Source organism: Lepisma saccharinum, chromosome 14 (assembly GCF_977018435.1).
Source record: "Lepisma saccharinum chromosome 14, izLepSacc3.1, whole genome shotgun sequence".
Lineage (NCBI taxonomy): Eukaryota > Metazoa > Arthropoda > Insecta > Zygentoma > Lepismatidae > Lepisma > Lepisma saccharinum.
The window spans coordinates 44,375,628-44,395,657 of NC_139242.1; positions in this window are offsets into that span (position 1 = coordinate 44,375,628).

The following is a 20,030-nucleotide window of genomic DNA, read 5'->3' on the forward strand; positions in this document are numbered from 1 at the left end:
ATATTGGCTGACTATCGGGGTTACAGGTTCCACTGTGATGAAGTTTTATTAGGTTAGGTTGTGTTTAAAGAAGTTTATTTTCCCATCCCACTTCTTCCCCACAGAATAGTCAGTTGTATGGTTTTGCTCAACTCAGGGTAATTCACATCATAATGTCCAATGGTGTACTTTTCCTATCATTTTTTGTTATGAAATTAACAAACCTGTCTCTTCAGCATTCTGTGCCACTCAGCTCCAAGTTAGTCTTTGTTTATCAACCATTTTCTCGTAACCTTATTAGAAGAAAAAGAAAATGGCCACCATCAGACTTGGCATCCTTGTTATCTCACATTCCAACTGAAACTCTTGAAATGTTGCATTAACACTTACTTTGGAGGTACAGCAGCGACGTTCAATTTCTGCCGGTGTCCTTGGCTGCTATATCACGTGAGAGACAGTCGGCGGGCCTACACTGGATAGGCATGTGCAGTAACACGTAGTCACTCGGAAACATTGCAATGTGTCGTATCTGCCTTCTAGCTACGAGGTGTTAGCTGTGTGTAACTGCAAATAATACTGTTTATTTATCGTACAGAAAGTGTATCTGAGTAGCTGCAAGTTTCTGGGCAAACAAAATGCCACCCATGAACTCCATTCTTGGGTCAAAAATGCTTCAGTCAATCTCGCGAAGTTGTGAATAATGTACATTCCTTTGCAAAACGTGAAGCAGGTTCTGGAGGTATGTTAATACCATTGAAAAAGATTGGCAGCAGCAACTGGGGTGCCTGTGAGAACATTAAGAAACATAATTAAAGAAGGGAAACAGTGTGAGGAACAAGGCACCTCTTTTCGAACGCCTGGGAAAGTGCATTGTGTACCGAAACGAATCACCGATATTGATGACTTCGAGAAATGTGTCCTATGATGGACAATTAACAATTTCTACATTGAGGACAAAACGGTGCTAACTGTCGAGAAACTGCTCTCAAAACTGCAAGACAACATACAGTTTAGAGGAGGTAGTACACGTTATATTACGGGATATGGGACATAAGTGGAGGAAAACCAGAAATAACAGAGCGATATTAGTGGAAAGGCATGATATATATTTACATGCAATACCGATATATAGGGGGGAAGGCAGACCAATCATATACGAGGACGAAACCTATATCCACAGCATGTCACAAGACCTAAAAACTGGAGTGATTACAACAGTTCAGCATTGTTGGCTCCCATTTTAAAAGCACAAAGACTGATTTATTATTCATGCTGGGTTTGTGCCTGGTGCATTTATGATGTTTAAATCCAACACCATGAGATGAATGCTGCAAATTACAAAAAGTCGCTAACTGAAAAGTTAATTCCAAAGTTGCCCCCCCAAATCAGTTTTAGTTATTGATAACGCCCCATACCACAACGTGCAGTTAAACAAAGGTAGGTCCTAGGAGTGCTAGCAATAAATGTGTTATGCAAACCTGGCTAACAGCTAATAATGTGCCATTTCATGACAAAATTCTGAAGGTCGAACTTTACAGTCTTATTAAAGCTCATAAGCCACTGCATAAAGAATATGTAATAGATAATCTACTAGCCCTATATGGACGTACTGTTCTCAGATTACCACCTTATTTACCAGAAATAAATCCAATAGAACTCATTTGGGCCAATATTAAACAATGGATAGCCAGTAACAATACAACCTTTAAATTGATGCTGTAATGAATGTGTGAACAGAGGGTTAATGAGATTCGGAAAGAAAAGTGGGAAAACGTTTGTCAACACGTGGAGACAATAGAAAAGCAATATATTGAACAGGAGGGAATTATAGAGGATGTTATTGAGAACTTTGTTATTAACGTTTGAGATAGTGATATTAATAGCAATGGAACTGATAACGAAATGTCAGATGCATAAAACACTTGATTGTAGTGTGTTAACAATGAACTTGTGTGTGTAAATATGTTAATATGTATATTATATACATTTTTTAAAAAAGTTGTTTTGTTCCGTTATGTTTGTTCATGTAAAAATTTTATTTTTTCATTTTTTAATCTGGTGTGTGATGTGATTAAACTTCGAAACTCCAGCTTCAACGTCTGTTCGTGTGTGGGCGCATTGTTTACATTCCGTACAACATCGTCATCCACATCGGCCAGTCACGTGCTCCTTGAAAAACTCTCCTCACAATACGCACAGTCAAGGACACTGGCAGAAATCGAAGGTCGCTGCTGTACTGCTCTCACATTAAGTGTAAGAATCACATATATTATCTATTCCAGTCAAAACATCTGAAGTGCAAAACACACAAGTAAATCATATATTTGTTAGATGTTATATAATGTATTTTCATTAATTGATTACTATAGATGAGACTGGATAGTTTATATATTGTAATTGTACACCACGATGACTATGTTACCGCTATGCCATTGGAAGAGCTCCATGAAACAAGATGTCAAAATAAAAATATGTTCCTAGTGTGGTACACAATAACGTACTACCAGGTGTTTTGCTCGCAATTGTGGCAGGAGGTCTGTGTGACGTCATAAATCCAAGATGGCTACCGCTTCATGCACTAACTAAGAAAATCCATCATGACTCCTTTAATAGTGGTTTTGGAAAACTTTTTATAGATACATGTTTTGTTCAGAATTGAAAAAGGAACAAAATTGATTCTTACAGTTTTCTTCATATCTTGCACTGTTATATGATATGTCTAGTGAAACTATTTCGTACCCTTTTCTGCAACGATTCTATGCATATTTTACACTTTACTTGACATTCTGGCATATAAAGGGGGAAAATTACTGCCTGTGATATTTTGTTGATGCCTACTACTGTGGCGTGTTGGCTGTGTGACATCATACATCCAATATGGCTGTCACTGCAGACATTAACAAACAAGAACGACCATATCTCCTTAACTCCTTTACGAGTAAATTTGACCATTTGTAAGTTTGTTCGCGTTTTACACGAAGGGAAGACGTGTGTATAGAGGATGTTTTCATTTGGAGGCATGCAATCATGTATTACAATGTGTCCGAGACCATACATGATGTCTGAAATCCGAGATGGTCACCTTGGAGGTTCTACACAAGAAATACTGTCCATAACCTGATTTAGAGTTAGTTTATCAGATTTTTCCAGAGGCATTTTCTGTTAATAATTAAAAAGTGAAAAATATTATTACAATTTTTATAACTACAGTAGTGTCCAAAAGTTAAGCATAACTAAGATATGAGAAACTGTTTTATTAATGAAGTGACAGAACTGCATAAAACAGTGAAAATTAAAACGATATAGGGTATACAATAGAGTAGAATACATGACACTAACAATTGTTTTGTAGCAAAAAGACGCATGCAAAAAATAAGAAAATAGAAGATACTTCCTTGATGAAAAAATGCATGTATGGGGTGAGGTTACCACTAAACAGCTACACAACATTGCAACGACGTAGAATGCTATTTACAAGGTGGTTCAAGAGTTGTACAGGCAGCTGGTTCCATTTCCCATGAAGAGGAGTGCAGAGCTCTCGAATTGTCTTTGGTGGAAGGTCGCGAGCTAACTCGTCTCCCTAAGACACTCCAGGATTTATGTCTGGGGACCTTGGTGGCCAGTCACCTTCAAGACAGTCATCCACCAATTTTTTTCGATGCACATATCATCTTTTCATCCTTGAAGTTGAAGTCTGAGCCGACTGCGCCTATGAAAAGTCACACATGTTGTTGGGAGTACCTCGTTTCTGTGCCTCTGGGCAGTAAGAGTACCTCCAGCAGAGACATGCAGCTCTGTACGTCCATTGAGCATGATGTCTTCCCATACCAGTATTCCATCTCAACCAAACTGATCTCTTTCCATGATATTCCTTGGATGAAATCGTGATTGAAGTTCTCTCCAGATAAATGTGCAATGGAAATAATTTTGAAAACTGAATCTGAACTGATCTGTGAAAAAGCACGTTCCTCCATTCAGGGTTCAATTTCGATGATGCTGACTCCACTGTAAGCGGACCCTTCTGTGCACTGGATCAAGCGGGACACACATATAGACCAGCTGTCCTGAGTCTTCAGTACACAGTTTGGCGAGAGAAACTCTAACCTCAGAGATGGCTGCAAGGTCTGAGGACAGTTGTCTTGCAGGAATCGTCCGGTTTCGTCGTGCAGTTAAAGCCATATATCGGCCCTGTTGTGGTGTTGCTTCTCGTTGACAACCTTGTCCTGGCCTACCATGAACATCTACTGTGTCTTGGAACTGTCGCCTAAGCCAGAAAATGACCGTGGCACAGTAAACGCTGCCGTGACTTTAGTCTGTGTTTGACCTGTTTCCAGATGTCTGGTGATTCTTCGCTGACGTCTTTGTGCCATGTTCTTTCTCTACATTGAACACTTTACCAACAGATTGTCCTCTGATCCCAATGAGCATTCGATACAGAATGAGGCACACTTGTTCTGATATGTTGTATTTTGTTTACCTTTCAATCACGGGCCTATTTGACACTAGCAGTACTGTTGCCTATGGGCGTAAGGTGAGTTACACTCCTTGATGATTATTGATGGTGATCGTGCAGGTCTCCTCCTTCCATTTTTCTACTTTTGTCCACTACCGTATTTTGGTAAAGGAGTGATGACGTCGCCTGTGACTTCCTCATTCAATGTTCTCTGGAGGTCTAGGCAGTGACAATATGACAGGAATGATCTTCTTGTCATCCTCGTTTTCTCTTTTCCCATCAACAGCCTATTGAGATGGGTAGTTTTGTATGATGCTTTTCTGCTTTTATTTGACTCCAATACTTGGAAATAACTCCTCCTGATAAAAAGTGTGAGGGTAACTTTGGTTGGAGCAAGACGCGAGACTTGAACATCCCTTTTCGCGAACAGATACCATCGTAATTTGCCGAAATATTTGATTTTGGTGTCATGAAAATCCTGTCATCATATTCGGTGTGTAAGAGACACCCAAATATCAACCCCACTTCCACAAAGTACGCCCTGGACTTCATTTTGCAGACTAACATTACTCTGACGTCTAGGACCTCCCTGATGGCACAGTGGTACAGTCGTCGCCTTGTATTCAAGGGGTCCCAAGTTCTTTACCCGTTGGAGGCACATATAGCGGTTCAGATCCCACTTCAAATTGTAGGTTCAGTCCCAATTTGCCTTACTGTGCATAAAGTGAACTTGAATAAAACACCAACTCAATCAATCAATAAATGCTCTGGCATCTGGACTCATGAAGTCCTTTCATCTATTTCATCTTCTTTGAAATTAGCCAAAAATATCAGAAACAAGAAGTAAAATACATCAATTCATTCTGCATCTTGTTCATCGAATCTAGGAGAACTAAGATTTGCATGAGATTGAAGCACATCATCTTCTGCACCAACAAATGCTTTCAACAACCACTTTTTTGCCTTCTTTGCAAGTACAAACACAAACTGGAATACCATTAATAGATAGTGTGAATGCTGCTGCCGAAGTGACCCCCACACCTTTTTTCAGGAGGAGTTACTTCCAAGTTTTGGAGTGAAATAAAAGCAGAAAAGAAACATCCAAATCTACCCAGCCCAATAGGCTGTTGAATGGAGAAAGAAGAAAATGAGAATGACAAAAAAATCATTCTTGTTATTGTTGTAATCCCTCTTTTACCAGGGATCTGAGGTCACAGGGATGCTTCAATAACACATTTAGGTAGAGCTTAAATATACTTGTGGTGTGAACCTGCTCCAACTAAGAGAAAGGAGATATGGATGATTGAATTTGGGTTTTTCACGCTTGTTCATACCTGGTAGACGAATGATGTTTCTTGTCCAGATGCTTCTTGCTGACCGTATTGTGACTGACACCAAGGTTCGAGATTGTGACCCTTGGCTCACTATTCCGAGCAATCCCGCACGAATGGCTGCAAGGCTTATTATGAAGCGCAAGTTCAAATTGGGTTTCGAGATCTTAAGAAATGCCCCTGGAAATTTGAAACTCAAATAAGATTCAAATTTTATTAAACTGACATCGAGGAACTGAAAATCAGATTCTCGATATCTGTTGCAATAGGACCAAAATTTTACAGAAAACCCTAGAACTGCAATCGGTAGCACTAGTAGCGATGTCAATTGGACTACAGTGAAACGAAGTTAACAATACCCATCCTTTTCAAACAGTCAATTTCCTCATATCTACTCCTCAACAGAATCGCCCCCCCCTTTTTATACCACATTACCACAACGCCCCCAGGCTGCCATCATACAACCTGAATATGCCCTAACCTATAGTTACAGCTATCCTTTCCCACTAAACCTTTCCCCCCAAGCATGGAAACAACAACCCGTATTGACCAGAGCGAAACGTACACTCCCCAACTGAAAAGGAATATCAGCATTAAACACAGAAATATGTACACAATTTACACTATAAGAAAATCATAAGGTTTAAATCGCAAAATCACGAGTCGATAATAGATGTTTATTTAACAACAAGCATTTATAGCAATGTCAATTACAATTTTATAACGGACCCTGTTTATCCTTGAAGTAGGCCACGTACTACAATTGCGTGCCTGCAATTTCACAACTATCAGACAAGAAGTGATAAGTTTCAACGAATAATAATGACAAATCCATACTCAAGATTATAAGCAATAATGTCTTTCCTTTATGCAGGCAACACGAAAATAAGTAAATTTACAATATAAAGAATTATAATGCAATTCAGTATTTTATGAATTTGTACCTTTTCTCAAAAAATTATCCTTAAGGATTTATGCTTGCACATGTATATTTTTAGATTAACGGAGCATAATACAGTCCCCGTTTAACATTCTACTTAGAACATAAAAGGCCTTTCTCGGCAAGCTAGTTGCACTGCATACAGATACTGGTAAATACGAAAATTGATACTCTTTTCTCCACCAATGTTTTTCTAAGTAAGCAAATGTATAACGTAATGACTATGATCCATACATGATGGAATATTGTTGCCTGAATTAATTCAAAGATGAATCAGATTCAAATTTACACATTCAGTACCCTTTAGCCATCATTCGAGTTCCTTTACAACATTTTAACCAAGATGGCTACGCGACGCGCAAATTTTCCCGCCCAGTCTAACGGAAGCACAACTCGCGCATAATGGCCATTATCGAACACACGAATGCTAGCATATGAATATAGTTGATAAATTATTGAATATTTCGTGTTCCTGGTACACTCACCTGATTATTGCGCAGGTATTCAAAGAGATGTGTACTTACACGTGATCAGTCCTCCGGCCGGATATGTCACCACAGAATTCAACTTATAATATCCTTTTCCACACTCACTTTTATTTCGAAACTTATTGAGATTCGTAAATCGCAACCTTTTGGGAACATGTCCAACCATATGGATTCACTTATAGTTTTCATTCAGCGCGATTTCCAATGATTCTTTTTCCGCCCGTTGCGTTTCAACCACCATCCACATGTCTCCTCCAGGACCGAGTCCATGATCCGTTCCTCCAATCACCAGTTCTTGCATCCGATTCCATTCGTCCAAGCCCCTTCGTTTTTTTACTAGGCCAACGGGTTCCACGATCCGTTCTTTGGAATCAGTTCCTGTTGAACGGTACCTATATTCCGGCTTCATGGATCTTTCTTCTTTATGCAAGTTCGTAATAATCAATACAAAATAAGTCTGCATTCCAACTTGGTGATATGTTATTAGTAAACAATATCGCTCTTTGTATTAAGATCTCAATCATAATTAAATTAATAAACAAAACATTAATTTGACGAATTTAAATTCAGGGTGCACTGAGGACATCTATTGAGAGTCCTTTGAATCAAATATCAGCTCTGTCGGCTGATCTGTATCCTACTGCCATCTATGGGCAATTATAGTACCCAATAGACTTCTATGTTATCAACCAGGTTAAACCACATACATCAACTTGTGAGGAACGCTTATGACACCTACCGTCATAACTGGCGCCCAACTAAAGGCCGAACCCCGTACAAACAATTCCATCTTTTAAACAATTTACAAATAAACGTTACACTCCAACATACATAAATATAGCATAAGACATATACTCTCTTGATACACGTAAGTCCCAAAGAATTATTTACACTATTAACAATGTATTGGTATTTACAGCGTGATTACTGAATGAATTCCTCAGAAAGTGAATGTCCATTTCGCTCTGGCCACCACATGGTTGCATGTAACATCAGGTCATAAATGAGTCAATGACCACCCCAGCTGCGCGTTGTCTCGCCGCAAAACCTTGCCCACTTGGCTCCAAAGCCCGCCGCAAGCAAGATTCCACTTGGACTTTACGACCACAGAATCCCGGATGTTTGGCTCATTAAATCACTTCCCTGATCAAGTCAGTACAGCAAGTCTGAACAGAGGCAAACTAGGAGCCAAAATGACCCAACTAACCATATTTGTAAGGCTGAGGAAAACAACAGAATTAAATCCCAAAACTGCAGTCCGCCGCGAAACCACACCAACTTGGCTATCATGCCCGCCGCAGGTTTGATATCACTTGACCTACAAAAGATTTATCCTGCCAAATTTCAAAGACTTTCGTGAACATTCTTAACCCCTGCCCTGGCATTTGGTTGCTCACAGGAATCGATGAGTATCGGCAACAACTCGTTCACCCCGTCCAAATTCAACTCCTGCACCCTTTTGACCCAAAACAACCATTTGTCGCGTGAACATAACCACAATTTGCAGTTTTCGATTGACTGATTATTTAATCTTTCTCCTGATAAACAATCAACTAACGACAACGTCGAATTCCCGTTGTTCTCAACGCACAGATAAGGTCCTACAAACAGTTGACAGTACTTTTTTATTATTTTATCTTTCAGACCACCTGGGTTTTGGTTTTTAATGAAGACCAAATTACCCACTTCGACGGCAGGATTAGCCATCTTTTCGGCATTGAGCCTTTTTAATCTTTCTTGCCTTTTACTAAAACTGTTGAGATTTGACATCACCAGCTTGCCATCCCACGTGACGTTATTTTCCCCGTCCCTAAGCGGAATATCCGTCAGTCTTCTTGACATGTTTAACCTAAGCTCGGAAGGAGAGTATCCCGTCTGAGTCGCAATAGAACCATTTAAGAGGTATAACGCCTCTGCTATGTGTTCCGGCCATTTGTTATGATTAGAACAACACAGCACCCTCATCAATCGATTTAACTCTGAGTGATAGCGCTCGACCAGGTTTGAGCTAGGATGGTATACCGGAGTATACACCAGTTGAATACCCCATGTTTTCATAGCCTCTTCAAAAATTTTTGACTTGAATTGCGGTCCGTTATCAGAAACTATCTGTTTCGGGACACCTAAGTGCACAAAATAAATCTGAGTTAACTTATTTACTATCGTCTTGGCATTACTATTAACAATGGGATAGGCAACCATATACCTGGATGCAGCATCTAAAACCGTAAATAGGAACCTTTCCCGCTTCGGACCCAACGTGAACGGACCTTGGAGGTCAATGAACAGTAACTGCCCAGGTTTGTTCATGACGTGAGATTTTGCGACGAATTTTGCCGGATGTTTATTTGGTTTGGTGCGCTGACAGAGCTCGCAATTTTTTACGTAAGACTTTACATGCGTCTGCATCCCTTTCCAATAAAATACTTGGTAAACTTGTGATAGGGTTTTCGCGACACCGAAATGTCCCAAATCATCATGACATGCGCTCAATACTTTTTCAATTAACTTATCAGGAATACAGATCCTACAGCGAGAATCTGTATGGAAATCTTTAATATACAATACATCGTTATACAAACTATACATTTGGTTCCAAGTTCTAGATCGAGGATTGACATTCACCATCGTGCCCCTTAAATGATCTATGATTTGTTTCAAATTAGTATCCTGACTCTGAAACAAGATCAATTCTTCCCTAGTGACAATTTCCTTAACCAAGGGTGAGACAGCTGAAATATTAACTAAAAATTGTTCATTCAATACATCGGGAAAATTCCTGCTCAGTGTATCAGCCAAAACATTGTCAGCTCCTTTACAATACTGTACCACAAAAGAATATTGTTGCATTTGGATGAACCATCTAGTAAGTCGAGCATTCCAAGAATGGGCCGACTCTAGCCACGTAAGGGATTTGTGGTCAGACACGACTACAAACCGTCTACCTTTGAGAAAGGTGGAAAATTTCCCTATAGTAAACAGGATAGCTAAAACCTCAATTTCAGTCGAGGTGTAAGACTTTTCATATGATCTGAGCAGTCTACTAACAAATCCTAAAGGTCTCATGTTTCCCTCTACGATTTGAAAACAATAACCCCCTATTCCCACAAGAGATGCATCCGTTTGAATATAAAACGTTGCTTCAAAATTCGGAAAATTCAGTGTCACCTCTTGGACTACCAGGGACTTTAGTCGCTTAAACGCTTCATCTGCTTCCTTGGACCAACGCCATTTGGTCTTCAATTTCAACAATTCATATAAAGGATTCGCAATGATGGCATAATTGTGTATATATTTAGCCAACCAATTGAAACTGCCTAGAATTTTTTGTAGTTGTTTCAAATTTTCTGGTTTACGTAAGTTGACTATTGAGTCCACGTAAGCTGGATCTTTGGTGATACCCTGCGTGGAGACGATATGTCCCAGAAATTTAAACTCTTTAACCGCGAATTTGCATTTTTCCAACTTCAATGTGAAACCTGCACAGCTTAGCCTTTCCAACACCAAAGCTACGTGCATTAGATGTGACTCGAAGTCCCTAGACTTGATTATTATATCATCCACATATACAACCACAAAATCCAAGAACGAACCGAGCACTCTGTTCATCACGTCAACAAATACCGCTGTGCCGTTCACCGAGCCAAACACCACCCGCCTGAATTGATACAAAATACCCTCAAATGCAAAAGCAGTGTACCTGCGACTGTCCTCATGCAAAGGTACCTGCCAATAGGCATTTCCCAAATCAAGTGAAGTAAAAAATTTACAGTCTAAAAAAGAAGTCAATAGATCATCAATTTTCATTGGAGTCAGTTGCATGGGTTTAACATGCTGGTTGACTTTCTTTAGATCGACGCACAGGCGAATTTCCCCATTAGATTTCGGGACAACTAACAACGGCGAACGGTATTCTGAGTTTGATAGTTCTATCACCCCCCATTCCAACATTCGATTTAATTGTTCCCTCACCTTGTCTCTGTATGCATAGGGAATAGGGTAGTTCTTTGCAACGATCGGGACCTTTGTGTCAAGTTCCATGCGATGGACATATTCTTTACACAACCCTGGCTTATCCGAAAAGGTCTGTTCAAACGAGGTTAGCATCCCCAAAAACCTTGAATTTAAATCCCCATCTAGATTTAGAAAACCTTTTAATTTGTCTATCCAATCTAAGGGTTGATTTTCTAATCCGGGTGAATTCAAAGATACGTTGGATATTGGCACCTCCGACTCCAGAGTGTCGACTTCTTTAAGAGGAGTAAACTTTAAAAGAGCCCTACCATTGGGTGTTCTATAGAAAAAGGCCTCCTCGTCAAAATTGAGTTCCCCATGAATCCCATATATGACATCTAATCCTAATAACACAGGAATATTTAAATTTTTCACTACGATAAAACGCACATAGAAATCATAGCCCCCCAAATTGATCATTACCTTCGCAATTCCCTCTACTGATTTTGCTTTTGAGCCGGAATAATCAATCAATTTTATGCCGGAAGCAGGTTCCAACCTTGGCCTAGAGATTAATGATGAGATGGATTTCCAGACGCTCATTCCCAATAGGCTCGCCTCAGCGCCACTGTCGCAGAGGGCAACAAATGGTTTACCTAAAATAGCAATTTGAATCAAAGCAGAAGCGCACCGTTTAGAATCAATATTTACAGGTACAAATAAATTCTTCGAATTATCAAAATCAGTTCCTTCCCCGATATCATTAATATTTACATACATAATGGCAGGATGTTCTACCTTACTCTCACCCCCCGCCCGTAGGTCAGAGCTTCCCTTCGGTTTTCCGAATTAGGTCGTTGCATGGACGGTTCATCAACCGCATGAATCTCGGCTTCAACCACAATCTGCGAATTTGGTTCAGTAGCCCTTGGCTGCGATTTTCCTAAGACTCCTTTTCCCCTAAGGAAATTGAGCACACACACCATACCTTCCCTATTCCAGTGTACCCGATCCATTTTTCCCCGTGAAGGATTACCTAAGAAGTCTTCAAACAAATTTACTCGTATATCGCCCTGACTGCTGAAGAACAGCGAAGAGATGTCATGTACCTTGACATTTCTATCATTGTGAAGTGAAACTATGAACTCATTGATCCCTTTCCATTTCCTCCAAACATATGAATTTTCATTACGCATAATGCGTGCTAAGGGAGGTAGGGTCAACCAATTAATTTCTTTTGTTCTGTGCGATAACAGTTCCAACGTTTCTAACATGTTGCGCTTAACAACTTCTTCAGATTGGAAGTTAAGGATGTCATTCGTGCCAATCATGAGAATTACCGAATCGGTCAACTTTGAACACGATCTTAATCTACTGTTCAGCTGCTCCGTGGTTTGCCCACTCACCGACAGTCCTATACCCCGATTACCTTGCTCATCAACATTGAGTTGACTGTTACAAAACTTCTGAGCAAGCCTAATCAACATGCTATCGCCGATCAACTGTTTTCCTTCCAATAATGGTTCACAAGTATTTGACATCTTAGCTACATCCCTTTGACCTTGCCGTACTACTGAGGCGATCCCTTTACCAGGAGGATTATTCCCAAACGAGCTCACATCACCTCCTTCGATGCGAGTCGATCTCCGTTTCCCGACGAAGAATCCTCTACAAAATCTCTGTTATTATGCCATCGCCGTTTGGTCTTAGGACTCGAACGAGTGCCCTTCCCACCATTCATAGAGGGAGTTGTCAATGTGGGAATACACGACTTGTCCTGGATCTCTGAATCCTGCGAAGCAACCATAACTTTGTTAATCCCGGCCTTAAAACTCTTGCCCCTCAGAGGAGGAGCTAGGTCTCGCTTGACAACTGCCTCTTTCAGCGACTCAAAATTTTCTATTGCGTGAGTTGCCTCAGCGAAAGACGAAATGTCCTGCATCACCAAATGTTCTCTTAATTTGTATGGTAAGAGAATACCCAGCTGAGCTACAATATGCGATTCTTCAGCTTTGGGTTGGATGGTGCGAAGCAACTTAAAGTTCTTAGAGAAGAACTGTAACACGCTTTCCTCAGATGTTTTTTGATAAGGCGAATTTAATACTTTTGCCAGGCAGGTGCTACGCCACCTTGAGCTTTCATAATGATTGATGAATTCGGATTTGAACAAATCATATGAGACCAACCGAGCCTTTCTTTCGGAAAACCAGATCTTCGCACTCTCAGTCAAGAGTTTTGGCACATATTTAATGTATTGAACCTGATCGATACCATACAACTCCAGAAGTTCCTCCACTTTTTCGAGGAATTCAGTGGGAGTTACATTTGTAATCAGACCATTAAACTTTGGGAACTTCAACAAATCTTGAGGCTTTATACTGAACAACTTCGTATGAGCCAAGCCCTGATTCCCCTTAAGATCAGATTGTTCCCCGTTTCCCAGGCCAGCACTCTTCAGAGCTTCAACCCTTTCTAAAGACCTGCACGGTTTAACCCTTCTATGTCTGGTCTTTAAATAACTTTTCCCTTTCAACGCAGTCAGTCCCTTCCCAGGTCTTTCAGTTTCCGTAGAAGACTCTGCACTAGAAACACAGTTGCAAACAAACTGTTTTGATTCTATGATTGTCCGACTATCTGCAGCGTCAGAATTATCCGTAGAGGTGGCCTTATCCTTACGACCCACCCCAGTGTCCCCAGAGACCAAGTGACCAACATCTTTACTCTTAACTGGTTTACCTAGATTAACTTGCAGACGGTCTACTTTACATGTACCTTCTCGACCCCAGCTATCCAAAACCTTGCTAACTCTACCCATCGAGTCCTCAAGGGACCTCAGGGTCACCATAACTTCTGCAGGCACGGTGTTAACAACCCGAGCTTCATTAGCTTGATCCTGAGAAGAAATATTTTTCAACTGCTGAGAAGGTGAAGAAACTTCCTTCTTTACTACTACCACCTCACTATCACTAACAGATTTTGCTAATTGAGGACGTTTTGGAATTTGACTCTTCTCTATATCCCTACCTGCCAACTTATCCAACACCCTTTCTACTATTTGCCCTTCCAAGGATTTGAAACGATTTTCATTAAGAATTTCCATCTGGTCCAAGGATTTTTGCACACCCTGTACTTCAACATCCAATTTACTTGCCAGATCATCACATTTCTTATCAAGCCCCTCTGCCCTGGTTATGCATTCAATTCTGTATTGTGATAACGTAAGCGTAAGTTCTTTGATGCCCTCGCAATTCCTGACCAGGTTTTGCTGCAAATTTGATATACATTTGTTTGTATCATTTAGGTCAGCCCTAAGGTTACCCACCAACCTACTGGAGTGCTCAGTTAATTCAGACTTCAACTTCTGACTGCTCTCCTTAAGTTCCTGCTTGAGCAACTCCGTGCTCTCTTTGGACGCCTGACTGCTTTCCTTAATGAAGGAAAGTAGGGTGTCCAAAGTCACTGGTTCATTTTCCGTACCCATTTTTTTTTTTTTTTTTTTTTTAAATAATTAGAATTAGAAACAAAATTAATTTGTTTAACGCCCGAGCAAATCCGACCACTGCAGTCACCCTGCCATTGAGTCCTCGTAATCTTATGAAGCGCAAGTTCAAATTGGGTTTCGAGATCTTAAGAAATGCCCCTGGAAATTTGAAACTCAAATAAGATTCAAATTTTATTAAACTGACATCGAGGAACTGAAAATCAGATTCTCGATATCTGTTGCAATAGGACCAAAATTTTACAGAAAACCCTAGAACTGCAATCGGTAGCACTAGTAGCGATGTCAATTGGACTACAGTGAAACGAAGTTAACAATACCCATCCTTTTCAAACAGTCAATTTCCTCATATCTACTCCTCAACAGAATCGCCCCCCCCTTTTTATACCACATTACCACAACGCCCCCAGGCTGCCATCATACAACCTGAATATGCCCTAACCTATAGTTACAGCTATCCTTTCCCACTAAACCTTTCCCCCCAAGCATGGAAACAACAACCCGTATTGACCAGAGCGAAACGTACACTCCCCAACTGAAAAGGAATATCAGCATTAAACACAGAAATATGTACACAATTTACACTATAAGAAAATCATAAGGTTTAAATCGCAAAATCACGAGTCGATAATAGATGTTTATTTAACAACAAGCATTTATAGCAATGTCAATTACAATTTTATAACGGACCCTGTTTATCCTTGAAGTAGGCCACGTACTACAATTGCGTGCCTGCAATTTCACAACTATCAGACAAGAAGTGATAAGTTTCAACGAATAATAATGACAAATCCATACTCAAGATTATAAGCAATAATGTCTTTCCTTTATGCAGGCAACACGAAAATAAGTAAATTTACAATATAAAGAATTATAATGCAATTCAGTATTTTATGAATTTGTACCTTTTCTCAAAAAATTATCCTTAAGGATTTATGCTTGCACATGTATATTTTTAGATTAACGGAGCATAATACAGTCCCCGTTTAACATTCTACTTAGAACATAAAAGGCCTTTCTCGGCAAGCTAGTTGCACTGCATACAGATACTGGTAAATACGAAAATTGATACTCTTTTCTCCACCAATGTTTTTCTAAGTAAGCAAATGTATAACGTAATGACTATGATCCATACATGATGGAATATTGTTGCCTGAATTAATTCAAAGATGAATCAGATTCAAATTTACACATTCAGTACCCTTTAGCCATCATTCGAGTTCCTTTACAACATTTTAACCAAGATGGCTACGCGACGCGCAAATTTTCCCGCCCAGTCTAACGGAAGCACAACTCGCGCATAATGGCCATTATCGAACACACGAATGCTAGCATATGAATATAGTTGATAAATTATTGAATATTTCGTGTTCCTGGTACACTCACCTGATTATTGCGCAGGTATTCAAAGAGATGTGTACTTACACGTGATCAGTCCTCCGGCCGGATATGTCACCACAGAATTCAACTTATAATATCCTTTTCCACACTCACTTTTATTTCGAAACTTATTGAGATTCGTAAATCGCAACCTTTTGGGAACATGTCCAACCATATGGATTCACTTATAGTTTTCATTCAGCGCGATTTCCAATGATTCTTTTTCCGCCCGTTGCGTTTCAACCACCATCCACATGTCTCCTCCAGGACCGAGTCCATGATCCGTTCCTCCAATCACCAGTTCTTGCATCCGATTCCATTCGTCCAAGCCCCTTCGTTTTTTTACTAGGCCAACGGGTTCCACGATCCGTTCTTTGGAATCAGTTCCTGTTGAACGGTACCTATATTCCGGCTTCATGGATCTTTCTTCTTTATGCAAGTTCGTAATAATCAATACAAAATAAGTCTGCATTCCAACTTGGTGATATGTTATTAGTAAACAATATCGCTCTTTGTATTAAGATCTCAATCATAATTAAATTAATAAACAAAACATTAATTTGACGAATTTAAATTCAGGGTGCACTGAGGACATCTATTGAGAGTCCTTTGAATCAAATATCAGCTCTGTCGGCTGATCTGTATCCTACTGCCATCTATGGGCAATTATAGTACCCAATAGACTTCTATGTTATCAACCAGGTTAAACCACATACATCAACTTGTGAGGAACGCTTATGACACCTACCGTCATATTATGCAGCCATAAACTTCGTACACCGTTGTTGTAGTTCAGTTCGTTGTAAAGTGTATGAGTAAATAAGAGAAATGAGAGCGAACTTGCTTTTATAATCTTTTGCCTCGAAAGGTTATTACACCTTTCGAACATGCTGGATCATGTTAGATCCACGTATTTACCTCTCAGTCAATGTTCTGAGGAAATAACGATGCGTGCACATTCTTGAGATTGCTCGGCGGTTGGACAATTCCAGTGAATGAACAAGCATAAAATAATCTCTTGACGAGTTTTTCTCGTACTTTTAATCACCATGTCTCTACATTATATTCACACTACCTAGAACTTCAGAGAAGATTACAGTTGACATGTGATTGCAGAAAGAGGAAATGTTCATTCATATGCCGGGACCAGTCCCTGCGACGCACTGAACTGAGTCTTTGTAGTGGAGATGAAGAATAGTGTGAAAACCATAATTTACAGGACAAAAGACTCTCATCAGAGTGACGAGGAATTTGAATAAAGTGACTATATTGATGACATGATATTTCCCAAATGATTACATTCTCAATCTTGATGACAGGTGAACTGCTTAAATTTCGAAAGACAATATGGAATTCACAGGCGAAGTTATTACTTCTTTACTGTAATATTTATAATAATAATAATATTTTTCGCTTGTTATTTATTAACCAAATTCCTCTGAAAAAATCTGATGAAAGAACTCTAAATCAGGTTATGGACAGTATTTCTTGTGTAGAACCTCCAAGATGGCCATCTTGGATTTCAGACTTCACGTATGGTCTCTGACCCATTGTAATACATGATTGCATGCCTCCAAATGAAAGCATCCTCCATACACATGTCTTTCCTTCATGTAAAAACCCAACAAACTTACAACTGGTCAAAATTACTCGTAAAGGAGATATGGTCGTTCTTGTTCGTTAATGTCTGCAGTGGCAGCCATATTGGATGTATGATGTCATACAGCCAACACGCCACAATAGTAGTCATCAACAAAATATCACAGGCAGTAATTTTCCCTCTTTAAATGCCAGAATGTCAAGTGTAAAATATGCATAGAATCTTTGCAGAAAAGGATATGAATTAGTTTCACTAGATATATCTCCAGAACAGTGCGAGATATAAAAAAAACTGTAAGAATCGATTTTGTTCCCTTTTTCAATTCTGAACAAAACATGTATCTATAATTTTTGTTTCAAAACCACTATTAAAGGAGTTATGATGGATTTTCTTAGTTAGTGCATGAAGCGGTAGCCAACTTGAATTTATGACGGCACACAGGCCTCCTGCCACAATTGCGGGCAAAACACCTGGTAGTATGTTATTGTGTACCACACTAGCAACATATTACCGGAAGTAATATATTCCCTTCATTCAAAAACCTACGGGGTTACAAATGCCCCTGGACTATTGGTAGAAAGTTCCAACTGCAATTACTGTAATTCCATTCAGGTTACTGGTGTTGATATAACCTGCAAACAGATGTGTTCTACTAATTTCTCTATTAAGACTGCTGACTTCCAATCAATAATAATGTCCTGCTTGCCCTTCAAGTTACTGAAATCCAATGTGGTTATGTATGCTCCCAAGGTTATGACTGGCTGATAAACTCGGTAAAAGTGTCCTGCACATTTTCAGAGCACTTTCTAAAGGTATGTTCAAGGTACTGAATCAGTTACAATAATGTTTAAAATATGATTAGTATAAGAAAATTTAGGTTTCTAACATTACAGCATGCGTTAATCATTATCTTAGTTTAGAAACTGGGTTTTGGTATTACGTGTTCTGAAAATATTATTTATTTATTTAATAGAAGAGTCCAAATACAGCGTTAGCCATTTTACATTGGAACGATTTTATAGAACATAAGGACAAAAATAATAAGATAGAAAAATTACATGTGGTTAAGAGACTTACATACTTTTAGTTAACTTTCTTCTAGAACGGTCCAGATTTTCAAAAATGTCTATTTGGCTTCCGAGATTATTAGATTCACTGGGCAGTCTATGGAACAGAGAGCGCTGGATGAGGCACAATCTCGGCTTCCGAGAAGCAAAAAGTTGAGTGCTTCTTGTTGAGTGGGCAGGCACACGAAAGTGAATTTCCTGAAGAAGGTGGTCACTTCTGATGTTGCCATTCACTATTTTATGTAGAAATATATGGTCAGCCAGTCTATGTCTCTCTTGAGGAGTTTGGATATTTAACATTTGCAAGAGGATGGACTTTTGCAAGTGTTTTGTGGATGGAATTCGGTGTCTAACAATGGCCAGGAAGAAATTTAGTCTATCTGAATTTGAGGGGCATGCCATAGACCAGATCGGAGAATAGTATTCAATTTTAGGTGACACAAAAGATTTGTAAAATGTGCTGAGGGCAGTCAAGTTGTTTATTTTCGTGAAACGATAGAGAAGACCCAGCATACGCATTGAACCCTTGTGACTGCAGAGATGTGATCAGAAAAGGAAAGTTCCTTGTCAAATATGATGCCCAGGTCCTTTTGTGCGACAACTCTTTGAACACATTATTTTTTATGAAATATTTAGTATTAAATTGTGTTTTTCTTTAAGGAGAAGGTCATCATGATACATTTTTGAGGGTTGAGTTTTAAGTTCCATAATTCACACCACTTTATTAGAGAATCTAAATTCTTTTGCAGAAGTGTCATGTCACTGAAATTGGAGATTTTACTATATATTTTGCAATCGTCAGCGAACAAGACAAGGTTTTTGCATGAATCGGAAAATTATTCTGAAAGATCATCAAGGTACAGGATGAAGAGAAGAGGTCCAAGAACACTGCCTTGAGGTACACCAGAAGATACAGCTTGATAAGAAGAAGAGATTCTGGAAAGAACAACTTTTTGTTGTCTGTTCTGGAGGTAGTGCTTGAGCAGAGAGAGAAAGTTTCCATGAATATTGAAACGGTGGGATAATTTATGAAGCAGGAAATTGTGGTTTATAGTCAAAAGCTTTCAAAAAAATCCAGATATATTACATCCAGTTGAGAGTTTTCAGATATAGAGTTGATAGCGTCAGATAATAAAATGCTTAAGTTGGTTAAGCAGGAGCTGCCTGGTAAGAAGCTGTGCTGTATTTATATATGGAGAGGTAAATTTGCAGAGTTGGTCCTTTATTATCTTTTCACAGGCGATAGAAAGTGGTGAAAGAAGGGAAATAGGCCTATAAGAAGAAACAGCACACTTGTCTCCAGATTTATATAATGGTACCGCGTTAGCATTTTTCCATG